Source organism: Amblyomma americanum, chromosome 1 (genome assembly GCF_052857255.1).
Source record: "Amblyomma americanum isolate KBUSLIRL-KWMA chromosome 1, ASM5285725v1, whole genome shotgun sequence".
In the NCBI taxonomy this organism is placed as follows: domain Eukaryota; kingdom Metazoa; phylum Arthropoda; class Arachnida; order Ixodida; family Ixodidae; genus Amblyomma; species Amblyomma americanum.
In genome coordinates this window covers 7,976,074-8,002,831 of record NC_135497.1, presented here as the reverse complement: position 1 = coordinate 8,002,831, position 26,758 = coordinate 7,976,074, and the positions used below count along the sequence as shown (strand labels likewise).

At 45.2% G+C, this 26,758-nt stretch overlaps 1 long non-coding RNA gene across 4 annotated transcripts in view; it reads left to right on the top strand.

Annotated features, from left to right (window-relative positions):
* LOC144109645 (uncharacterized) overlaps positions 1 to 24,806 on the top strand; it is a 255,642-nt gene extending 230,836 nt beyond the window's left edge. For 2 of the 4 annotated variants that reach the window (XR_013309623.1, XR_013309624.1), the window contains 3 exons: positions 16,241 to 16,337; positions 22,756 to 22,844; positions 24,715 to 24,806. This is a non-coding gene — a long non-coding RNA (uncharacterized LOC144109645). Of the gene's footprint in view, positions 1 to 16,240; positions 16,338 to 18,602; positions 18,774 to 22,755; positions 22,845 to 24,714 lie in introns of all 4 variants that reach the window. The other 2 variants (XR_013309625.1, XR_013309626.1) reach the window with 2 other exon arrangements.
* Positions 24,807 to 26,758: the final 1,952 nt, after the last annotated feature.

Below are 26,758 nucleotides of genomic sequence, written 5' to 3'. Positions count from 1 at the left end.
CTGCTGCAAACTGCCGGAGATGTTCGGCCAGCTCGTGCGTCCTCGGCATTTTTATATACCGCGGTTCCAGCACTTCCACCATCGTGTCGCAAAACTCCCTCACAATATTGTTTACTGATGAGCGGCTCACTCCAAACACATTTGCGACCGTCCTCTCTTCTGCTGAGGTGGCTAGGCGATATATGGCAATCGCCACACGTTTGCGCAGCGGTATCGCCTTGCGCATGTTCGTATCGCGCCGCTTCATGCACTAGCACACACCCACGATGTACTGAAATGTGCTCCTGGTCATTCGAAAATTTTCTCTGAAGCCACTCTCCGGAAGGTGCGGGAGAGTTGTTTCATACCACGACGTTTCCCGGGGGTAAGTCCACACACTACGCTCACGCGAGCACAGCCTTGCAGCTAAGGCTTGCAGACGCCTGCACGTTCTCTCCGCTCGCTCTTGTTCAGCTTGCCGTTCTTCCAGCTCGTCGAGAATTGCGAGCTGCCGCAAACGTCGCTGCTGCATTTCCGTCTGACAGGCGGCGAACATAGCCAGGAACCCGCAGCCTCTGTCCACAGCGTCCGGCACGGGCTTGCTGTGAGCCATCACGATGTATGACTTCGCGCCGACGCACGGCGCCACGGCACTCACACGCAAACCACAATAAGAGATGATAGAAGAGAATTTAAAATAACACTTATTCTAGCGAACAATTAAAATAGGAAAATAGTTGGTAAAATGAAACGTGGAGCGCGGCAGGAAGACGGGCTGCAAGTCGCAGAGAGAGCCAAAGCAGACGGGATTGACTTGGCTCTCGGGTCGCCTGCGGAGTCGACTGCACCCAATGTTGAAAGACTTTCTTAAGTTTTGTCTGACTTTCAATAACCTCGGGACAACAAATTTCCCTGCACAGATGTAACCAAACTTCGTTGGAAGAAAACTTCCTACGTTTGTGTTTTAGGTAAGATTTTGTGTACCACTTGCGTTAAATTAGCCGTGCAGATTTCTCTTCTGGAGCAACAACGTGACCGACACAACTGCGCACACCGAGAACAAATTTCCGCGTGTAACACCACCAAACTGCAGTTCACGATAACCAAGGTTAACTCCGCCTAACCACGGTTGCGCTTAACCGCGGTTAAGCCGGCCGTGTAACTAGAGTATAAACCGCACACCCGCGGGTTCTCCGCGGTCGTACAGGGCCTCTAGTGAGGCAATGGACACAATTCAAAACTCGCTCCCGCTACAACGGCGGAACAGCTCTCTTGAGCGTAAAAGGAAAGACAGGGCCCCCATTACAGGACTCTTAAAAACTTGAACAAGTTCTTTTTTTAACTCCCTCAAAACTTATCCAACATGACATTCCTAATTAGTTGGAACTGCCGAGGACTTTTAAGAAATTACAGTGATGTAACAGATCTTTTAAACTCTTTCACCTGTGCGTTATGCCTACAGGAAAAGAACTTAGGTTCTAAACATACAAACATTTAAAAAAATACTAAGTCTTTAGGTGTGACCGAGAGCAAGCGAGTAGGCTCTCTGGAGGTGGTGCGATTATGATCCAGTCTGGTTTTGCAACCCGTGAAATCAAGTTAAAAAGCAAGTTTGAAGCAGTTGCAGTCACTGTTATCGATTTTAAAACTATCACAATATGTTCCATATATCTCGAGCCACACCAAACAGTTACACTTCAAGACATGGAAAGACTTCTAGAACAGCTACAAGAGCCATATCTCTTAACCGGGGATTTTAATGCGTGTTGTGTTGTGTTTTATGGCACATAGACAACTAAGGCCATCATGCGCCAAGCACAAGGTACCGCAGAAGTCTTTTGCTGAATTTTATAGAAATATGAAAAACATCCTCGATGTAGAGGGCCTGAAATGTTAGTGCTATCTAGTGAACACATATGGAAGTTTTTTTTAGAAATAGCTACTACTAAAAGCTTTCAAGAGGGTTGGGTAACCTCAGCAGCTATCCTTGGTGGGCAAGGATCTTGAGGCTCCCAATAAATCAAATAAAAACCTCAGCCTTTTTCTCAGGGCTGAGAATGTGGCTGGGGTGTATTAAAATCTTACCTAATAAATAACATTGAATCATTGCTGAACCGCGCTGTTCGTTTTATTTACTCCGATTATTCACGTAACACCAGCATCGCAGCCTTAAAGAAACGCGCAAGTCTCCAGGATTTATGTCTCCGCCGCAAAATTGCACGACTATCACTTTTTCATAAACTTTATCATCATCCATCACTACATAACGACTTTTTTTCTTTGCCTCCTTCGATTTTTGACCGCCGCGATCATCCCTTTAAAGTTAGGCGTTTCACGTGCAGAACATTTAACTATGCGCATTCATTCTTACCACGCACAATATCTGACTGGAACACTCTGTCATCACATATCGCAACCACCACTGATCCAGATAAATATCTTAATCTTATATCTTCAATAACTACTGCTTAACTCTTCGCATACATGGTTATTTTTTCATGGCTTCCTTTACAGGGTATGTTATTGTAGGGTATGTTATTAAATGATTCATTGCATTAGTGTTCTGTTCGTATAATTTTGATACTGCAGTAATCTTCGTTTTTTGCCGCGCTGTCATTCTTTTGATTCTTTTGCTTACTATGAACGAAAACCACGCAACGGACGATACACAGGGAAGAAGTCTTTTATTTTTGCTTTTGTTGTTTTATATTTGTAGTTTTGTTTTATTCTGTTCATTTGCCTGTGCTCCCCCCCCCCCCCCCCCTATGTAATACCCTCTCGAGGGCCTTTAGGGGTATTCTGTATAAATAATAAAAAAAATTTGAATAGACCAGTGGGAAAAATCTTTAGAGTTTTCCGAGAAATCCCTTTTCTCTTAAAAAGCTAAAAACGCAAGACAATTCCATTATCTCCTAAACGTAGTGTAGGATGGAAAGGAATGTGTTCGTTATAAAATTTATGAAAGTACTTTTTTTTTGTTTTTCGAGTTTCATGCAAAAAAATAAGATATGGTTAACCGTAAGCTCATCTCCGCATTTTTCGCAAAGAGGTCTGTCCTGTTTTGTTAGCAGGAAGTTGTGTGTAAGGTGTGTGTGTGGCCTATTCTAAGACGGCAGAGAATCGCTTCCTTGACGCGTTTCTGGTGCAGACATGATTTCCATTCGCCTAAAACCGGCTTAATCAAACGTAATTTGTTATTGACTTTGTTGTTCCAAGACGACTGCCATTTTTCTCTTAATTTACGCTGTACTGAGTTCATGCAATCCGTAAAAGGTATATCAACTTTTTTTATTTCCTTGCCACGAGCTTGTGCAGCGCAGAAATCTGCTCTCTCATTGCCTTTTATTCCGATGACTCGGGACCCAGCAGAATTTTGTTTTGTCCTCGAGTTTTGGCTGTTGCTATGTTGTGTATGATTTCACCAAGTAGCGGAGTGACTGCATTTCTATGGTGAAAAGCTCTAAGTACACATAAGGAGTCTGTGTGAATTATGCTGTTTGTGAGGTTTTCGTTTACTATTTTTTCTGTGGCTACGCAGACTGCGTAACATTCTGCGGTGAAGATGGATGCACACTGTGCAAGTCGTACTGTGTCTTCCGAATTCCCTCGTACTACTGCGCTTCCTACGTGAACATTAGTTTTCGAACCATCAGTATAAAAATTTGTGAAATCGCCGTATTTTTCTTCAAGTGCAAGAAATTCTTGTATATGTTGTTGTGGAGTCTGTTTTTTGTGGAACTGTGCAAGAGTAAAATCGCAGACTGTAGGAAAATTGTACCACGGAGGTAGCGGATCTCGCCATTGTGCAACACCGGGTAATATGTCCAGTACGTCGAGATTCTGTCACATATCTTCAAATCGCAAGAGTAGAGGCTTGGTGGCTTGTGGTTTGTTGTTGAATAATATTCTGGAAGGGCAACTCGTTACAAGTGGATAGCAGATGTGCTTTGGTAGAGACCTTATTTTAAGGATATACGAACATGTCAGAGTGGTTCTTCTAACTTCAAGAGGAGGTTTATCAGTTTCTACATAAAGGCTATAAAGGTGTCGCACCACATCGTGATGACCTTGGAAGTCTGGCCTTGACATATTACCTTTCAATTAGCCGGTTGAATAGTCATGGGACAGTCGCGTGATGTGCAATAGAAACTGCCATTGTGACGTCAGTCTGGGGGGAATAGAAGCGGAAGCCGTGCACTTGACTTAGACGCCATCTAGGAGTGCGGCGAGGAGTGCACGTATACCGTTCATTCGGTGACCAACGTCTCGCAATCAGCCGTTAACTGCCAGGGTGGCAGGTGAGAGCGGCCTATCCAGTGTGCGGAACGCACTCAGTGCTACAGGCGTTAGGACACGTCTACTTGCCTGATAGACCACAGCTTTCGCTCTCTAACCAGGTTCCCCGCAAGGGCACCTTGAGTCTCAAGGTGATGGTGCTTGGCGCCACCACGGACCCTAGCTCCCGTACCGAAGCTGTCATCCGCACCGTGGCGATAGGTTTTAAGGTGAAGGGTAGAAACCATGAATGGTGGCGGTCGTCGCCATGGTCAAGCTCCGGCCGAAGGGCTCCCCGTCTGTTTACCAGGCGGGGGGCTCCGGGACCTTCCTGTGAATAAGACGGTGAACCACAGGCGACATTTAGGAACCGTCATTATATACATAGCGCATGAGTAATTCTTCCCCTAAAAAACCTGATCGGTCCCTGAAAAGGAACCGCACCGATAAAAGCACTGCCAGAACTCGACCCAACTCTCAACATTTTCCTCGCTTCCTGATTGTCCACTCGCTTGTATACAATGAACCAATTGCTGCCATATCTGTTTTTCTCATTGCTAGGACTCTGGAAAAAATGATAGGCAAAAACTACAACGCAAAAAAACTCACATCCGGTGACCTTCTTGTCGAAGTGTCACAGAAAGACCACTCGGACACTCTACTCAAGCAAAAACAGTTTGCTCACCTCTTGGTAACCATCTCTCCCCACCGCAGCCTGAACACTGTACAAGGTGTTATTTCCGAACGCGACCTAATCCGTGAAACAGACTCAGACCTCCTTGAAGGCTTCCGAGATCAAGGTGTCATTGCCCTTCGTCGCATCACCATAAGGCGTAACGACGAAGAGGTGGTAACACCCCACATCGTGTTAACTTTTGAACGTACCCGTCTACCAGATGCTGTCAAAGCAGAATTCATCCACTGCAAAGTCCGCCCATACATTCCAAACCCGAGAAGATGTTTTAATTGGCAAAAGTACGGACATGGATCAAAAACGTGCCGGGGAAAACTCACATGTGCGGAGTGCGGTGCCCATGAGCACCCAACAGAAAACTGCAGTGCCGCTCAAGTAGAGTGTCCAAATTGCCACGGGCCACACGCCGCGTACTCTCGGACATGTGAGACATTTCAAAACGAGAAAAAAATCATCCAACTAAAAGTAACTGAAAATATCACATTCCCTGAAGCCCGGAAGAAGCTCTCGCTTCTCTCCGGAAGATCCTACGCTGACGCAGCGCGCCGGGGGGCCGGGCGCCGTCTAGTCACGGTGGGCACGCAATACAGCATCGCTGATGCAGGCCCACTTCGGCCCCTCACCAAGCAGCCTCAGGCTGCACTAAACTGATGTTCTAGAGGTCAACTTCTCGCAGACCTCTGGAAAAACACAGACAAGAGAGAGGGAGTCTTTCCCTCTTGAAAAATCCACGTCTGCCTCCACATCTGCTTCCGCATCTCCAGCGGAAGCAATGGAGGTGGCACCGGGATCCTCAGTGCCGGAGGCGATGAGGGAGTCCGCCAAAAAGATGCGGAACTCTCTGGACCGCCTCAAAACAAAAAGACATATTCCAGTGAAGCCGCCTGTAAAGGTGGCGACATCTAAATAACACCCCAATAGCCTTCGCTTTCTCGCTAAGAAATATGGCTGTCGAGAGCATTATTTACTGAAACTGCAGAGGTCTTCTTAAGAACCTGGATGACATATATGAAATACTCGCGCAATATCATCCAAACATACTTTGCCTTCAAGAAACACACTTAAACCCAGCACATGCAAACTTTCTAAAAAAATATGTAGTATACAGGAAGGACAGGCAAGGCAGTGCCCACTCATCAGGTCGCGTCGCTACAGTGGCTCAGAATTCAATTCCTTCCCAATGTCTTCCACTTGCTACTGATTTAGAGGCAGTGGCAATACGAGCCTTAACTTTCGGCAGATTAATAACCATATGCTCTTTATATATCCCACCAGATCATCGCCTGCCAATTGATGAACTCGAAAAACTCATTCACCAGCTACCCGAGCCGTTCGTGTTGGTTGGAGACTTAAACACCTTAAACACATTAAACACCTTAGACTTAAATGCATTAAATCAATGAAACTTTTAAAAATTCTGTCCCACCGGTCCTGGGGTACAGATAGAGACTGTCTGCTGAATCTTCTGAATAGTGTAATTCTGTCACGTATAGACTACGGCTCAGTAGTGTACGAGTCAGCACGAAAAAGCACCTTAAAAATGCTCGACGCTGTGTACCACCTGGGTCTGCGGTTGGCTACTGGTGCTTTCCGTACAAGCCCAATTGCCAGCTTGTACGTTGAGGCGGACCGATGGTCACTTGAACGACGACGGAAATACACAACTATAACGTATGCTACTAAGACATTATCTCATGCTGACCATCCATGCAACGCGCTGTTGCGAAACCCAACCAGTACACTGCTGTTTGCAAACCGACCGTCTGAAACCCCACCTTTACCCATTTGAGTCGCCACACTTGTCCAAGACATGAACATACCAGTGTCCAACATTCTAGTAACTTCTACTAAAGACACAATTGCTCCCTGGCAGGTGAATCCAGTTGACTGCGACACATCTTTTCGTGAGGTTGGTAAGAATGAGCCACCAATTGCCATAAAACAGCATTTCTTATCCCTACAAGCAAAATATCAGTGCACAGAGTTTTACACTGATGCCTCAAAGACATTCTCAGTTTCATGTGCAGTTTACAACAGTCAGTTTTCTGATACAAAAACCATGAATAGGCACACAAGCACATTTACTGCGGAATGTCATGGTATTCTGTTGGCTGTTAGATTCATCCTGGAAAAGAAAATCCCAAGCTCTGTTATATACTCAGATTCTTTAAGTGTGATTATAGCCCTGTCTTCTGGAAAACCCTGTAAAAACCCTGTAATGAATTCCCTCTTGAAATGCTTTAAGTCTGCATGCACATTTAACCTCAAAATTACAGTATGCTGGGTACCAGGTCACTGTGGAATAAACGGAAATGAAGAAGCTGATAGGCTTGCAGCATCAGGTGCCGAACTGAGAACTCCCGTACCAGGACCTCAAGCCATATATTTGGACTGCACTTCGCAAAGAGTGGCAGCAGGATTGGGATGAGGAAACAGACAACAAACTGCACACAATGAAACCACGGATTGGGAGGCATGCCACAGAAAAACAAAATAGATTCAAAGAAGTTGCTCTCTGCAGACTGAGGATAGGACATACATTCACCACACACTCACATCTTCTACAGGATACTCCGGCACTGCAATGTACGAGATGTGGAGCCCACATCTCGGTTGTCCACACATTAATCACATGCCCCAGACTGGATACCCAAAGACGACACCACTTCCCTGAACTGTACACATTTAAAGTACCAATGCACCCTTCATTATGTTTAGGTAATCACCGCATGTTATCATTGGATAGGGTTTTTAAATTTTTAACTGATGTAGGTTTTTTACGAGGGATTTCATACTCAAAGTAATCTCAGCACCTCCTCATTGCTGAGGAGAGTGCTGAGCTTACAAATAACTGCCAGAAGACGCCTCGCCCTCCTTGCTCATTCAAGGACTATGGTTGAGGCTATCTGGCTTCGTCTTTCATATATAACTCCTTTTAAAACAAGTTTTAAGCGCTACATCACTTTAAGCCATTTCACCAGATATTTAAACACCCTCTTCCAACTATAACCATGCACATACTCAGTACTCTTAGGCCCTATACACCTGGTTTTAGCTTTACCATCTGCACACATTTTAGCCCGAGTCGACCATAAACCTTGTGTTTGGCGCTCTTTGGCCCCAGTTGCCCTTGCGCCATTAAAAAACCTAGCATCATCATCATCTAACCAGGTTCAGCAGTAGTTAAACCGCAGATAATTTTTTTAATGCAATTTACTTCAGTTTTTTATTTTTTATAAGCTTTCAGACAAATTTTGCTGGTAAACACCTGGACCATATCTGCACACGCGCAGATATGGTGATGTCCGCGTGTCCGCACATCACATTTCCCAGAATATCATATCTGTCTCTAGCCATGAATTTTTTTAGAGGAGCCCAAGGTAATTTCTTCTAGCTGGGGAGGGGGGTGAATTTGATTTCAGGGGGAGCGCGGGCCAGTAGCATCACTGATCATATGTCCACACCAACAGGCATGATTGAGTCATACCTAATGCCACTGATGCCTAAAAAAGCAGCAGCGATGGCGTAGAGGTAGAGCATCCGCCTCGCGTGCAAGAGGACCGGGGCTCGAATCCTGGTGCCGCGCAGTTCTCCACCGGGTTTCAAAAAAATCCGCGTGTCGATGGAATTGCATAACCAGGCCTGGAGTGCGGCCTGATCTCGGTGACCAGAACCGACAACGCACTCTCTCACCAGTGCAGGACTTGGCCACCCTGGTTGTGGCCAAGTAATACTTGGCCACAACCTTCTATGATCAAACCAATTAACACATGGCCCGCAGTCCCCAGCGGCTGCGGAGCAACTGACCACGGCGGCGGTCAGACCTGTGACGCAGCGGAGGGGGCTAAGAATCTCTGGCTCTGGACAGGCCGCCATTGGAATCTGAACCTGGCAACGTTTAACGCTAGAACCTTATCTAGTGAGGCTAGCCTAGCAGTGCTGTTGGAAGAACTAGCGGGAATTAAATGGGATGTGATAGGGCTTAGCGAAGCTAGGAGGACAGGTGAGGCGTACACAGTACTAAAGGACAGGCACATACTGTGCTATCACTGATTAGAGGATAGACGAGAACTAGGTGTGGGACTCCTCATTAATAAGGATATAGCTGGCAACATAGAGGAGCTCTGTAGTATTAATGAGAGGGTAGCAGCTGTAGTAATTAGGCTGAATAGGTACAAGCTGAAAGTGGTGCAGGCCTACGCACCCACATCCAGCTATGATGACCAGACCGTTGAAAGTTTTCATGAGGACGTAGAATCGGCAATGAATAAAGTAAAATCACAGGCGACTTCAATGCGAAGGTGGGCAAGAAGCAGGCTGACGACCACGCGGTAGGTGACTATGGGATAGACTCTAGAATTAGCAGGGGAGAGTTATTAGTCGAATTCGCGGATAGAAATAATTTACGGATCATGAATACCTTCTTCCGCAAACGAGAAAACCGGAAGTGGACCTGGAAGAGCCCCAATGGTGAAACTAAAAATGAAATCGACCTCATACTATGCGCTAAACCTGGCATCATTCAGGATGTGGCCGTCCTCGAAAAGCTGCGTTGTAGCGACCACAGAATGGTAAGGTCTCGAATTAGCTTAGTCTTGAAGAAGAACGGAAGAAGCTAGTGAAGAGGAAGTCCATTAACGATTTAGCAATAAGGGGGAAAGCACAGGAATTCAGGATATCGCTGCAAAACACATATTCGGCCTTAACTGAGGGAGACGATCTTGTTGTTCATACAATGCACGATAATCTGACAGCCATCATTAGGGAGTGCGCAGTAGAAGTAGGTGGTAGGACAGTTCGACAGGATACCGGAAAGCTATCTCAGGTGACGAAAGATCTGATTAAGAAGCGCCAAAGCATGAGGGCCTCTAACCCTACCTACAGAATAGAACTAACAGAGCTATCACAGTTCATAAATAAGCGCAAGGTAGCCGACATAAGGAAGTTTAATATGGAGAGAATCGAGCATGCTGTAAAGAACGGGGGTAGCCTAAAAGCAGTGAAGAGGAAACTAGACATAGGTAAAAACCAGATGTATGCATTAAGAGACAAGCAGGGCAATGTCATTAGGAATATGGATAAGATAGTTAACGTAGCCGAAGAGTTCTACACAGACTTGTACAGTAGCCAATGTAATCAGAGCGTTAATGAGAAAGACAGCAGCGCACAGCAATGCGTCATCCCGCCACTAACGAAAGAGGAAGTAAAGAAAGCCTTAGAAGGAATGGAAAGGGGAAAAGCAGCTGGGGAGGATCAGGTAACAGCAGATCTGTTGAAGGATGGAGGGGACATCGTGCTAGGAAAACTAGCCACCCTTTATACGCAATGCCTTATGACCTCGACTGTACCAGAAGCTTGGAAGATTGTAAACATCTTAATTCATGAGAAGGGAGACGCCAAGGACTTGAAATATTACAGGCCGATCAGCTTACTATCCGTTGCCTACAAAGTATTTACTAAGGTAATCGCTAATAGAGTGAGGGCAACGTTAGACTTTAATCAGCCAAATGATCAGGCAGGCTTTCGTAAAGTACATTCCACAATAGATCGTATTCACACTATCAATCTGGTGATAGAGAAATGCGCAGAATATAACCAACCTTAGTCATGTTGCTTCTTACTTAAGAAGCCATGATCTCGTTATTAGCAGCTGACAGAGGATGGTTTTCTTGTCCTGCCCAAAGACCTGTTTGGCAAAAAAGCTGCTGATGCCTTGGGATCAGTCTTCGCACTGCGTGACAGGGTTTCTCTGTCCAGGATAAAATCAAAAGCTAAGCAAGTCCGCACTCGCTTAAATCTAGACAAACTTGTTACAAGCATAAATGCAGCTGATAAGATCAGTCTGGACATATTCTTCACCGCGAAGACGCATAAAGTCGACTGCCCATTGAGGGTAATTGTCATTGAGAAGGGCACTTGGCAGAAAGCTTTGGGGCTATTCCTTCAAACTAGACTCAAGGTTCTGACACGAGATGATCCCTTCCTTTTGAAGGATTCGAGTCAAGTTCTTGACTTCTTGAAATCTAACTAGTGCTGTCAAGCCATTCTCGGTTGACATTAATGATCTCTACTTTTCTTTGCCACATGACAAGCTTCTGTTTTGTGTTGAGAGCTGCATTGATGCGTTCGGCTCCGTCGCGTTTCAGAATTCCTCCGGTATGTCGGTGGGGGGCTTCTTGGAATTGTTGACTGTTTATCTTAATTCCACTTATGTTAAGTGGAATTTGCTCCTTTGAGCAGTGCCTCTCACCTCTCATGTTGACCCATGAGATACCTGGGAGCGGGACACTACGCTTCCTTGATTTAAGGCTGTGTCTAGCAGAAAGCCGCTTATGCTGGCGGTATGAGCCGAGAGGGGGCAAGTCCCTACTTCCTTATAGTTCTGCCCGTTCTAAGATTGTTAAGCGCGGCATCGCGAACCTGCGTTTCACTAATGCTTTAAAGAAATCTTGTCTGCACTCTATGGGTGACAGCATTAATGAACAGTCCTCTCGGTTGGCTCGAGCAAGCTATCCTAAGAAACTTCTCATTTCGGTAGGAGAAGGCCTCTTGAAGAAGCCCAAGGGAGGAAAACGCGAAGGTGTTGCTCCAGGCAAACACAACAAGGTTGTGGTGGTACCGTACTTGCACTTGTTTCTCACCGGTTGAAGAGAATAGGTAAGCGGGCTGACGTCCGAGTAGTGTTTTCGGCTCCTGACAAGCTCTCTAAGCTTTGCCACAGAATAAATGGCCTTGCAGTGCGTAAGCCAGTTTGCCCAGTTAAACATCGTTCACCGCTTGTCTCCTGCAAAGTTAGTGTTGTTTACAAAATTCCCTTGAACTGTGCTAAGGCCTACATAGGTCAAACCGGTCGGTGCCTCAATGAGATACTCATGGAGCACTCTAATGATGTCAGCAACACCGCAAAGTGGAACCTGGGGGTGCACTGCTTGAAGGGTCCGTCTCACCCTTGTAAGCCGTTGTTTCACGAATGCACTGTTCTAGATAAAAATGCCCATCAAACCACCCGCGAAATTATGGAGGCAGTGCACATCTTGAAGCTGGAAGAAGATTGTGTCAGCTCTCCCTCCATCGCCCTGTCGAAACGAGAACTAGATTATTTGAGCCAGATGTCATCTGAGTAATTTGTCCATTCTGTTTTTACTTTTTGTGATTTAGAACCTTTTGGCTCGTAATAGTTTTCAGGTTTGTTTGCCGCCATGTTATGAGCAGCCTCTTATTCTCTCTTTTGGCCCGGTTTTTTAATTCCTCCTCGCGCTGTTTAAATCCTTTAATTCCCCTTTTGGCCTTGGTATTCTCTCTGCAAATTACCTATGCTTTGTCTTATCCTTCCTATGTTTCATCCATTCCCATGTACTGAGTTAATGCCCTTTTGGCTTTGTTAGTCTTGTTGTAAATTGCTGGTGCTTTGTCTTATCGTTCCAATGTTTCATCCTCCGCCCTGTATTGCCTTGTTGTTCTGTTCCTAGCAGTTTTCTTTGTGCGCTGGTGCAGAATGTTCTTCTCCTCATTGTTATCTTATCCCGCGTAGCAATTTGAGCAGTGGCGTCACTATGCTTTCCCGCCCACTTTACGTATAAATAGCGCCCCTTTCTGCAATAAAAAACCAGTTGAAACAGCGCTGTAGTGTCTTGTCTTTCATCGTCCTTGTCTCTGTTCGCGCTGTATCGCATAATAAAAAATTTCTCTGACGCTTGTCCTTTGTCTTATGAACCTGTTGATTTCTCAAATGTATGCAATAAGTTTGGAGAGCATTGCTGTGTCTTTCTGGTTGTTTTAAATGTGCATTTCCAGGTTCCTAAGGGTTTGTACCTCTCGAGCTTTCGTTCAACTCCGTAATTTAATTTTGCCCATTAGGCAATCGTTTTTCTTTGTTCTGTGCCTGATTATTAGGAGTTAGATTTGCCAGGCAGCTTACTGGTAGACTGTCCTGGTGTATCCAGTCGCTATGTCAGCTCCATTGTGTAGCGTTGTCCCCATATCACCCTCGTTTCCCCGGGCTGTCCAGATGGCGACGTTTTTGCATAGAGTGCCAACGATGGGTTTAGTATGGCTGCAGGAAGCTTAGCCATGGGTATGAGGGTTACGTTGAAAAGAAACCAACCCTTCCAGTGTGCCTTTGATTCTTAGCTGTAGTGTATCTGACTTGATGCTTACAGAAGTGATTTCTGCCTTTAGGGAATTCCTGATGGTTGTGTGGGTGACATTATCAGTCTTTCGTGAGGTCTATTGCTAGTATCGCTTTAGTGTTGGCATTAGCCAGTGTGCATATTACATCTTCAGAAAGCTTGAGCATTATAGCTTGCATACATAGGTTGGGTTGGAAGCCTGTCATCATGTGCGGTAAGAGATTGTGCTTGTCCATGTGGTCCTGTAAACGAGATAGCGCCACATGCTCCAAAACCTTCCGTAAGCATGAGGTTAGGAATATGGGCGTGAGGTTGGTTAACAAGTTTCTTGCCAGGCTTGGGTATGACTATGAGAAGCACCTGGGTGTGTTTCCAGGTGTCTGGCAGCCATCCATCTTTCCAGCAGTTGTACTCCGTGACCTCCTGAATAGAGTCCTCTGGGTTTCGGAGTATTTTGTTAATAAGCTCATCTGCTCCTGGTGCAGAGGAAGTTGTAGTTTTCTGCATGGATGCTATTACCTATGGTATTGTTTTGTCTTTATCATTTTAGGGTTGGGGTTGCTGCTGTAGTTGCGAAGTTTTTTTTTGCATTTTGCGTAGGTGTCGTTTCTACACTTCCTTGATCATCCCTTCGTCATTGGGCGGGCTTCCATGCACTGTTTGTGTTACTGTTATCTGGGTCTAAAATGCATCATAGATTTGTTCTCATTATTGTTTCTTGAGTATGGCTTTCGATTTGTCTCTCTAGTTTGGCATTTCTAACCGTTAGTTTTTGTTGTTTGTTTCAGCCATCTCTTTTGTAAGCTATTATGTGTTTGACACTTGTGTATTAACGTACTATCAGTGGCTTTGTTTTCTGCTTCTATCCCTACAGTCTTTGTGGTGTGCTCTGCATCCTTCAAGAGTCAGTGCACTCGTTTTGTTTTTCAATCTTCTTGCCATCTGCATTGCCTTGCCTTCTTATGCCAGTTCATCCGTCATGTCTTCCTTCTTGTTGAGTGTGCGGTTAAGTAATGGTCGCTTCCTAGATTTTCATTTATGTTTCTACATTGTGCATGTATGATGTTTTAGCATAGGGTCAAGTCCGGGCATGTGTTGGCTTGCACACTATTTTCTATCCTAGTTGGCACTAGCAGATCCATCACGTGTGTAGCCATCGCCTCGAATGAGTTGCCAGAGGCTCATTCCTAGCTTTATTTAAAATTGTTCTGTAACCCCCTGCCATGCGTTTTGCGTTGATACTATTAGGGGATTCATTTTGCTTATTTTTCTGGCTTCGTTCATGGCTTTCATTATTATAGGACTCCGCTTTTGGGGTTGCTATATATATCTAGAATGAAGAATGGGGCCTTGCTTCTTTTTTTGTGCTATGAGCTCAACTGGGAGGTAGTGTGAACAGTTTCATTGTGTGTGGTGCTGTATTGTCATCATATTTCTGTGGACCAAGACGGCCGTGAGTGGTCTTCGTTCCTTAGCATTTTCATGTTTGATGGTTGTGAACCTTTACTTTTTAGCGTGAAAGCACTCCTTCACGAGCAATCCCAAAAAACCCGAGGGGACTATGAAGCCATATCTCTTATTTCCCTCGAGGGTTACTGGTAACTGCCAATTATTATCATAGTTGCCGTAAGGTGAAAATTTGCTTGGCCCATATTCAAAAGTTGATTATTTGGCATTATGTACATGAACTTGGAGTAAAGTATTAGACAAATGTTATTTCCATATTTTTAGAGACGTCGGTAACCCTTACAGGCTGCCACGTGCTGTGGTTGACCCTTGGTCTAGGATGCCGCACCGGGTTGCTGCCGTATTGGCTTAAGGTGCGAGAAACCTCTGTACATCTCCTTCCTCGCTGAACAGCAGGTGTTCCCACTGTGTCACGCTTGGATTGTCTTTTTTCAGATCCAACTCTGCATGCAGGCAAGTCCATGTTACATGTATGACTGTCGGTTAGCTTGCACCACGGGCATTTGTGAGTGTATTCTGCAGGGCACATCTTTTCGAGTTCATGCAGGTGTGAGCAGGTGCCTGTTTGCAGCCTTCTCTAATCTAGCACCTCTCCTTTGGTTAGTTCTTTGTGCAGGGCTGAGTAGCACTTCCATCAGTCCCTGTAATAATCTAGGATGTCTCACTATGTCGCAATAGCAGGGTATATGCTTAGCCCACCCCTCAAAATTAACTTCGCCCAAATCTAGAATTGAGTCGACCTACTTTCACACGTCTTGATCGGTTTCACTGTGGTATGCCCTAATCATTTTTTATCTTCGTTTCTTGTAGGCTTTTTCCTTTGAGAAGGTTTCAATGTGGAGCTGTAGGTTCTCCCGTTTTCTGCAAAGTTCCTACAGTTCCAGTGCCATATTATCTCCACCATGCCCTGCCCCATAATTGGTTTTATGGAAGAATATGGGCTGTGCTGTGGGATGACATATGGCTAATTAAGCTTAGGTTTAGACATGAAGAATTTAGTGCTAAAAGGTAGGCAATACTAAGCTATCATGGTTTAGCAGACAAACGAGAACTGGGTGTGGGATTCCTGGTCAATAAGAATATCTTTGGCAACATAGCAGTTCTATAGCATTAGCAAGAGGGTGGTAGGTGTCATAAGTAAGCTTAACAAGAGGTACAAATTGAAGGGGGTACAGGCTTACGAACCTACATCCAGCCATGATGACCGGATAGTTGAAAGTTTCTATGTAGGTGTACTAGTAAAAACTCAGTACACCGTGCTGATGGGCGACTTCAATACCAGGGCAGGCAAGAAGTAGGCAGGAGATCAGGCAGGGGGAGTGGTTTGTTAATATGCACAGTACACAGGCCTCTACCATTTCACCTCTGTTGAAATGTGACCGCAGCAGCCAGGGTCTAACCAGCGTCCAGCTGAGCACTGCGGCTCTATGTTGCTGTAGTTGCTTGTTGGTTGGATTTGCTGAGTTTGCAAGGACTTTTGCTTGTCTGCTAATGCGTTACCCTGGTCTCGTTTTTATGTTTGCTTCTATTTCCTCAATTCTGTCACATCTGCTTGCTGCAAGCACTGTGCTACCTTTGCCATTAATGTAGTATGGTGCAGTTGTACATGTGTAAATCTAGTCCATGGAAATAAATGGAAAGTCATCCCCAGAGTCGTGAATTTATGCCTAACGCTTCTTTCTTTTTCTTTTCGCAGACTGCAATTTTGCAAGGTTGCATGCTACAGGAAGGCCCCAGTCAAAAAGACGGCGAGACCACAATTGCAGGTTTATTAAGCACACTCAAGCGCTGTGGTAAGTTTTCACGCTCCAGGCACACAGGTCTACTTTGTCAATATTCAGGCTTTTGTAGGGCAGTCATTTAAAGAGCACACGAAGAGGCTCTCTCCCCAACCTTATAGGTCGACACATAAAACTGCAATAAAAGTGAGAAAAGAAACGTACGAGGTAAAAGCAATTTATTCTGTGGGCCAGTGCCCTCCAGTACCATGAACTCTCATAATGAAGCATTTCACCCGCAGGAATTTTTAGGCTGTTTTCATCATCCACAGTTGGACAGCAGCTTTCACATATTGCAGTTGCAACACGTTGAATGCTGAATATAAAGAAGTTGCTTCCTTGCAGCAGACGAACCACTGGCGATGCCATGCTGCAGGTCTTTGGCGCGCACATGTAAGAGAGAGCCAAACAAACACGCAGAATTAGTTTAGCTGTAAGAGAGGTTCCTTTCTTTGCAAAACCACAGTGCAAAGACGAATGCACTAGTTATGTGTGTGCCCTTTCTATCTCCATGCTTCAAAGCTGGCCTGTACTGCTAACTGAATTTAATGACAGAGTCACTATTTTCACCTGACTCAGCTTAAAGGGACACTGATAACAACTATATTGTTAGCAAAATCCAAAATGTGGGCATTTCAAAGAGTTGTTTGTCCAGTAGCAAAAGACTAATTTATTGCAGAGAGATTTGGATTCTGAGTTCAGAACGATTTTCCCACCACTCTGATTCAAACTCTGGACTCTCTGATGATGTCACCTCCAAAAAGTGACGTGAACCATGACGTAAATCACAACAGCAGCCGAAGTCCTGCTGCTACTAGCCCCGCTGGCATGGTAACATTGCCATTTTTTTATGGCACAGTAACCTGGGAGAAGCGAAAGAACAAATTTAAGATCCCGCATACATTTTGTACTGTCTACGGTACGGAACTATACCCTTCTCTTATATAGCCGCCGCGGTGGCTGAGTGGTTATGGCGCTCGACTGCTGGCCCGAAAGACCTGGGTTAGATCCCGGCCACGGCGGTCGAATTTCGATGGAGGCGAAATTCTAGAGGCCTGTGTACTGTGCCATGTCATTGCACGTCAAAGAACCTCAGGTGGTCGAAATTTCTAGAGCCCTTCATTACGGCGTCTGTCATAGCCTGCGTCGCTTTCGAACGTTAAACCCCCTTAAACGAAACAAAACCTTCTATATGCATGTAACAAAAACCATTTGTGCTGAATTATTTGACCGCTTCAGTCACGAACACCGAGCAACGTAGGTCCAACCAGGCGTTGGTCCAACAACACTCATCCTCTGGCAGGTTGCATCTGTATGTGCGAAGGTTACATTTATTCGTTTTTGTTCCTGTGGAAACTGACTTCGTGGGCACAAATGCTGGCTTCAAGGAAAAAGTATTATGTGCTGGCAGTGTGTTTTCTTGTGCATCTCTAGAAGCACTGAACAGAGTGACAAAAATTTTAAGAAGTGCACTAGCTTGGCAGGGTGTGCCTGCATTACATCTCACGGACATGAGCCCTAAAATGCAGTTCCTTAGTGGCATTCGCATTGGAACATAGGGCGCAACTGGCCGAATTTAATCGAGCACTAGTCGCATTGTGAGGTTTCCAATGCTGAAGAAACTTATGCAAAAATGAAGTTGTTGTTTACCTTGGTAAACATGGCACATACCAATGCGCGGGGATTGGCCAAAGTATGGCAAAGAAAACATGTAGCATTTGCACAGAAAAGCACGAGGTGGAGAGGTAGAATAGTAAAATGACAGAAGCTAGGAAGAAAATAGTAATAATTGATTGTTGAAAAATTGAAATAAATTAAACAGTTTTGAATAGAAACAGGAATAGAAAAAATACACGTTTTTGGAATGCCGAAGAATTTTGTATAAAGTTAGCAAGGTAACATACCAGTTGTAATCGTGAAGGTATTAACAAATCCTACTTAATGTGTAGCTTGTTGGGCCAGTTGGGGCATGGTACCAGGTAGAAAAACCAGCAGAAGAGGACGCGTACACAATATATCGAGTTCACACGGACGACGCTGGAGGCACAACTGAAAATTTTTACTTGATCAAGAAATCCAGCAGAGCAGGGTGCACATGCGCATGAGCAGGGCACGCCCACAAAAGGAAGAAAACAAAAGCAAAATAAAGGTCCGTCATTAAAAATACTGCTCTCTTGCACGTGAACACTACGTCCCATTTATGAACCGGTATTCTTTGGAAGAAAATTTGACTGACGTATCGCTGACACAATCAGTGCCTGACTTTTTTTATTTTAAAAGCTTCCAAGATTCCACGTTTTATCTGCGTTTTGCCTCAGCCGATGGAAGAGATACAAGGAGTCCTAACGTCGCAACGGTGACCTCCAGATACGACTTTCTCTGAAATGTGAAGCGCAGGCAAGAGAGGAGCAAATGTTCTATTGTTTCAACTTCCCCACATCAGTCACAAAGGTTTGTCGTAGCGAACCCGCATCTGCATATGCACTATAGGCCTCTTGCATTGGAGTTTGAGGTATAGTAGCGACGCCTGGTAGTGGCAAAAAAAAGTTGGCTGGGTAGTACCAGGTTGGTTAGTACTGAGCCCTGGCTGTGGCGAAGCACGTTTCTAGCCAGCGGTTTCCGTCGATTCGCACTCTTTTCTGTCCTGCTGATAGCGCGAAAAGGCTCGTCAATTGTCAAAGACCACGCTGCGAGCCGGCAGTAGGCTTGTTTTCGAAAGCGGAAGCTCCGTGTAGCGTGGAACGAAATGCTGGCAGCAGACAGAATCGACGACATCGGTCCGCCCGAGAGACCCGCCTCAGCCTCGAAAAAGCGTCACCGTCGTTACTGCTGCGTCGTGGGCTGCCGTGAGCAAGAAGGTCGAGATCCCAACATCAGATTTTACTGTTTTCCTTCAAGGCCGCACGAAGGAGACCGCCGGGCGTGCTCGATAACTGCAGTTCGACGCACCGGGTGAGCGAAATTTTGCGCAGTGTTGGCTTATTCGCCTGCCTTGAGGTTTGCTTGATTACCTGCGTTGCTGAAATTCGGTCTTCTGCACATGCAGTCCCGACGGCAAACTGTGGGAATCAGTGCCGAACAGCAGAATATGTAGTCGCCACTTCGTTGGCAACGAGAAAAACGGTTCGGCCAGTCACCCCGCGTATGTGCCTACTCGGTCTTCCCCGCGGCCTACGTCCGGCCTATGTCCGGCATGGGTGGTGATTTACGAGTCGAGACCCGGCCACAACAACCGACTGGCGCGAAGTGGTGAAGCGGTCAGGTGTGTGTACGGCCGGGCTGATTCGGTGCGAATTTACTACCCCAATGCGAGCAGCACACGCTGGAGGGTTATATGTGCTCATCGTAGACCTCAAGCCAGCACGTTAAGGCAGCGCAGCACGGCAACACTGCATGATGACAGCACACCGATGTTCGAGATGTCATTAAAAGCTACATCAAGCAAGCAGCGCACGAGCTCGCGCTGCGGCGCGATTCGCACGTACGTTACTGCGAGCTCATATGCACTGCATCAGTTATTTGCCGAAGGTACAAATGGTCGCAACTACACGCATGGCTACTTGCTTACCTGCAACAACAAATGTACAAATGGTCGCAACTACACGCATGGCTACTTTACCTGAAACAACAAGGATTGCTGAAGGTCCGCCGTTTAGCGGCATGCTGAAAGACCGCTACCGGCGCGGCGCCTACCGTCGCGAGTTCGAGCAGTTCCGTACACAAGTTGTCTGCTTATGACTGCTGCGAATTCGTTTATTAGAAGCCCTTCTTTCCAAAAACGTGTTGGTGTGCCTGAATCTGGTATCACACAAACCTCGCCTGAAGTTCAACTTCGTACACGACTCGCTTCACTTGCGATTGACACCGCGCTGAAACTTCGCCGCTAATTTTTTGAACAGCATACACGTACTTGGCATCGCCTTTGCGCAGCGTGCCACGCCCACGGAGCAAGACTATAGGAGGTGAAACTCCCGTCAGCGCGAGCGAGCGCAGGCGACCAGATAAAGTCACAATTGTATGCGCCGACGGGGTCGCATGCAGTGGCGGCGCCATGCAGCGCCCGGGCACGCGGCTCCGGCGGCGCGCGCTCAAAGCAGACGACACGGGTGTTTGCGCTTCAGCGGGCAAGCCGTGACGTTGTATTTCAATAGTTTCTTTCCAGGCCGCCAGCAGGATAGTGGCGCCGCGGGCTTGTGACCTTTTCTGGTCGCTGCAGACGGGGGAGTTTCCACTCCTATATAGTCTTCCTCCGTGGCCACGCCTGAAAAAACCTTAGGCGCCCGATATTCGCTGCAGGCCGTGGCACAACACAAGCGAAAGTGGCGGGTCCATACTGTAAAACGTGGTTTCGGAAGCAGACGACTGAGCTTGGTACTACCCAGAGCAGGGCAGACGGCGCTCATTAGCACCATTTTCACAGCGCCCCCTGGGCAATGCAGGAGGCCTGTCTGGGACAAAACTGCTATACTCCACGCAGCGCGAGCCGGAGCAACGTTAAACTGCATCGTAATGCCATCTAAAGCACGAAACATTGAAACGAGTTAAGCGACATGCCTACAGATAATAAAGGGGATAATAATTGGCTGTCTCGATCCCAGATGCCGCCTGTAGATGGCGTTATGGTGCAGTTTTCCGTAGTGCTCCTATATATATATATATATATATATATATATATATATATATATATATATATATATATATATATATATATATATATATATATATATATATGCCCTTATACATACATGCTCCCTGTGGGAGCATGTATGGGAACACTACGGAGTAACCAACGGAAAACTAGTTTTCCTGTGCGGGAGCATATACAGGAACACTAGTTATCCATTGGTCCGGCTCCCGCTGCATGGAGTATATCACTTGCCAGTAAACCATGAATATGCAAAGGATATCCACAAATGGTCCTGACGTCCAATGTCCATGTATCGATATCTTCTGCATGTTGAGGGGACTATTGGATTCAGATATCAGTTAGTGGATGTTCAGAGGATATTCGAATATGCATGATGTTTTTTCAGCACATTGAAAGTTTTGGAAATGTGCTAACAACTTACCAGAACTAGATATTATTTTTTTGGAAGGCCTGAACATGCTGAAATTATGCTACCTTTAGATTTTAATCATTCCTGCTTTCGCAGTCTTACATTTTCAGGAACTAATTATTTCAAGCAGTCGACTATTGCACGCCCTGAATTTATTTTATGCGTGCGAATGCATGTACGGTATGATTATTTAAAGAAATTGCTCAAGTTAGACCGACAGCCACAAACGCCGCGATTTCAAAACCAGAACAATAATTAGAACTCTCTTGACATTGGGCAGCCTAACGGCCATGGGCACCGTCATTAGCCGCGACGCTAGCTTCACATCCAATCCAAGCGCCATTACCAGTTTTGTTGCGACGGCCGCAACGTTTTCGTGATTTCTTTCAGCGTTTCTTCGCAAGTTTTTGTTTGTTGTTTCGCGAGTTCACATTTTCTTCGTTGTGGCGGCAAGCTTGTTGTGCATGTTGTACACAGTCCTGAGCCCTCTCTGGTGGAAGTACTGGAGGATTACGCGGATAACAGCAATAATGGTGACACTGTTCTGTCAAAGTGTTAGTGTTCGTTTGTGGCATTGTGCAATTTTCATGCTGGCAATTTCATCATCCGGTTTATCAGTTCATGGAGTGCAGACATGGATTTAAAATTTATGGTGTTTAGTTGTGACTCGATTTGTCCCCGAAGTAGTTTCGCGGGAATGGCTGCGCTCTGTGCCACTTCTCTGCCTTAACAGGCTGCACGCATGATACGTCAGTGCTCAGTTGTAAGGCAAAGTTGTTGGCAGTTAGCTGTGCCCTCTATCAATTGTTGGAATAGCCTGCACTTTGATGGCGCACATTCCACTGCATATTCCGGCCGTCCGGCATGCTATGGCCTTTGCTACAGGGGAAGGGGTGGGGAGGGGACAGTTTCCTTTCTCCGGCGGCTCAAGAAGACAGAGTTTTTGCAGACCTTGTGTTGCTGTAAAATTTGCTAACAGCGCCAAATACACTCTTATCTGCCTTCTTTTAGTCAAGCCCTTGTGTCTAACTGTGCATTTTTTGTACCCGGAATTGTTTTTTCATCTTTGTGCTTTTAAACTTTTGTGGGAACTTGGTCTATTCTCGCTTGTTGTAATTTTCTTTTATTTCAGTAGCACATTTCGAGATAATTGGCTACTGAATACTTTTTGTTTCAGCTCGTGGCTTTGACTGCTTTTTCTGAAATTTTCCATTTTATTACAGTGCGTAGAATGAAAGTTGTGCTGTGAAAATTCTTGCTACTGATTGTGTGCCCCAGCAAGAGTTTACATCTTATGTATACAATGAGAGTTGCTGGTTGTAAACCTCGTATAATGCAGCAGGGCATGACCATTTTTCTTTGCTGTTCCATTTCAGATATTTTGGAGAACATGTTCAGAGAAACAATAGCCTCATGCATCTTGCCACTCAGTAGATGCATTTTGCGTCATGAAGACAAACAGCTGGTATGAAACTGTTTTTCGTACTTCATTTTTAGGTAGTTATAGTCATGACTACGGAAAGCAAATAGCTTTCACCAAATATTTTCTAGTTCTTCATTAATTACAGGCCAATTACCAACTACTGCCGCGTCTTTCTTCCTCACTAACACACAAAAAATTCAATCAATCACTTTTCTTTGGCCTCATTGACTCGCTTCATTTAAACCTGTTTTCCGAGTTGTGCCAACTTCGATTCCGTAAATTCTTTCGTGAAAAACAATTTCTAATGTTCAACAATGATTAACATACATTTGGAGCTTCCGGGTTCGGAAAGAGCTTTGTTCTTAGATGTCTTCAAGACATTTCTCACTGTTAAGCTCCAGGTTTCTGTAATAAAACTAAGGCATCGCAACATTCACTACTTGGTTCTCTACAGGATCACGGACTTCCTTTTTAACTACACAACATATGACTGCTAATGCAACCAGCTCATGGTTTTCTCACCTTTTCAGGCATGCATCAATAATGTGCTTTAGCATGTTTATTGTTTCTGACGTGCATTGGCAATTCATTCACTGTTGTTTCTAGTTCTATTATTTTTTGCTGCTAATTGTTCTGATAGTTCTAACATTGCATCACTTCGGACTAAATTCAATGACACTGAAATGGTTTCGCTAGAGTGTGGAGCTTTACTTTATAAATTTGAGCATTTCTCATAGCCAGCCACCCTGTCCCTATTATTTTCAAAATATAGTCACCTTGACTTCTCCCTAGCATACAAGTACTTTGACATAGATGTTACAACCTTTAACAAACATTCATGGAAGTCTAATATTGACTACCTAACATGAAAATCTATTTGAATGCTGCAGCATTTATTACACAATTTTTCCAGTGAAACTGAAAAGGCCTACCTATATCTGGCTTAATCTACGATATCCTTGTTCTATGTGAGCCATGGCTGGTCTCCTTATAAATTCCCTCAAGAATGTGCACACCTGCTCAATGCATTTCATCCTGCCTGCTTACTGCAAACATCATAGACATGAAAAAACCAAATATCCTCCCTCACACTTTGCCATAAGGTGTCTTCTGTCTTTTTCAATACACCACAACTGGCTCTGATCGCACTTTGTTATACCTGCTACTTCATACTTGCATGCACCAACCACACTCATGAAGTCAGCATACGTCACCCAATATGGTCATATACGCATGCTCATTCCTGCTGAAAGCCTGCTGTGATTGGCACCACTTTCCCACTGCAGTATTTTTGGATACGGATTAAGAACGAAGCGACAGATGTTCCTCCATCCAAAGGCGGGGATCGATTATCATGCCATAGTGGTTAATCCCCTTTCATCTACGACGTCACACTAGCTGGTGCAAATGGGGTAACACCCATGTCATGAGACTCTGTTGATGCTAGTGGATGGAGGGCCTGCTTTGAGAAGGCATTTGCCACTTCATTCTTCAGTTTTATTCGAATGCAGTCGCCAGCCAACATTATTCACTATTGCTGTGCACATTCGAACTTTATTGCAAAAGTATGGTTGCATATATGTACTTGAAATTCTTGGTTGTCATCCTTGTGTTTGTTTGCTGAGGCTTGGGTTTCTTCATGTTAAGCATTCAGGCTATTGCATGTGATCTTTTTACTCTAAAACCCCTGTCTGGATTTAGTCTTACCTCTGGTAAGGCTAAAGGTTATAGTGAATGAACGTTTGTGTACTTGACTTCTACCGCATGCTTTTTCCTCATTACTTTTCAGAAAAGATACTAAGCCAGTTGGATGAAACATTAGCTTTCGCATTATCTTGTGCACCCGTTTTTTGTCCATATTTCCTGCTGTGTCATCACTACTGCTCAACACAATGCACTGTTATATTCACAGGCCTCCGAGGACCTGGAGTAAAAGAATGCACAGCAACAGACGCTGATCATTATGGCTACTGGGCAATAAAATATGGCTGAGGGCAAAACAAGTGATTGAATTCCTTGACGTTCTTCTGTACTCGAAGCCTGGGCTGTGCATATTCCTTGCCCGCGTACTGCCTCGAGGTGCAATATTCTGAAGAAACGAGAACTGCAGCTGTTTGATTACCCTTTGTTATTTTATGCGCTGTACAGCTTACAAGAACAGAATGAGTATGATGAAAGATCACAAAGTCACAGAGAGCACTAACTAATGACTTCACTACATATGAATGTTCTATCTTGCACTTTCTGGAAATGACATTTCAAGTAACTTGCATACCAGAAAATGACACTTCATTGTGACATGTTTATGTTATTGCATTGATCTGAGCCCAGTGTGTAATTTTCTCATAATGCACCTGTTATTTGAAATGTTATTCCCAGATCATGTACAAAATATTGAAGTTTCCTGTGTAATGAGCAACTGTTGGTTTTTGCTTTGTATCTCTCTGTCATATCTTGCATCATATTTGTTTTGTTGTAAGCTGTACAGCACACATAATAAATGGTACAGCATCCAGCCCCCAACCTGAAAATAGATTGGCAGAATATCTGGTTAACATCCTCTGAATGTCTAGGAATCGTCGCATGTGGGCATAATATGAGCATTATATGGACATCCACTATGATCAAAATGAACATTTTATGGACAATACATGGATGTAATATGAGCATTTGTGAACATCGTATGGACATCTGATATCTTGTGGAGGATATTATATGAATATCCACTGGACATAACTTGGTTGGCTGGGATATTTTGTCCCGATAGTACAAATTTAGGTGGGGGATTGTGCATCGCAGAAGCGTCATTGACTCCTCCTCACACAGCCTTGATCTTTATGACCAGACATTCCAATTAAGGGTATACTTTAAATGGTCAAAACCGGCGGTATTGAGCAACGGAATCACTGAAGCTGGCTGGGCTATGTTGGAAATGCAGGAAACGAAATGTCCACCACTTTGAGGCGAGGGACGGAATGGATTACAAGAGCATTGAGAGCTGACCTTGCAATAAATCGACTACCTCGCTAATATAGACACTCGAATGACCAGGCACTCGGACAAAATAGACCTCTCTCACGGAGAGTGGAACAAAAAACTTAAAGGACGAATTCAATAGAGATTTTCCTGAAGTTTGGAGAGAGATAAAACTGAAAGGCAGTCTGCAAGGATAAGAACTCGTGCAACATGTCTCGGAATTTTGAGAAGAGCCAAACCAACAGCCAAAAACTCTGCAAATAATATAGGACTGTGATCACGGATACGGAACGGAATAGCTTCAAGCCATTCTTGCGAATATATCCCAATCGCCGCCCTCACGCAGCTCCCGGAGGATTCAGTGGAGAGAACAGTACGATGGGGAAAGTTCTCTAGGTGATCAGCAGCAAGACCATTTAGGATATGTGCAGGCATATGTTTGGGATGGTGTAATAAGAACACAGCACACTACTAATACAGCACACACAGCACAGCACAGTAATAAGAGCACAGCACAGTAATAAGCACAGCGTCACGAACAACCAGCCGAACCGTCCAGGCACAGAACAGAGACCGCGTTCAGTCCAGAGCACGCACGAGCGACCGAGCGTTCGGCGCTCGAGCTTCGGAGTGTTCGGCGCTCGAGCTCCGCAGTGTTCAGCGCTTCTCGTCGTCTTCTTCGTTGAGCGCCAGCCACTGAAGATTCTAAAGCCCGTGTCCAGTCTTACAATTCCCCCCGGGCGAAAGGGCGCCATCCTGGCGGCCTAGGGCGATGTGACGACGGCGGGGTCGTAGTAAGGTTTGAGGCGGGTCGTGTGGACAATTTCGCGGCCTCGGCGGCGTAGATCAGGGGATGGCGTAAGGGGTTCGATGAGGTTATTGACGGGGGATGTCTGCTGAAGAATACGGTAGGGTCCTTGGTACTTGCTAACAAGTTTGGAGGAAAGGCCGGGACCTGAGGAAGGCACCCAGAGCCAGAC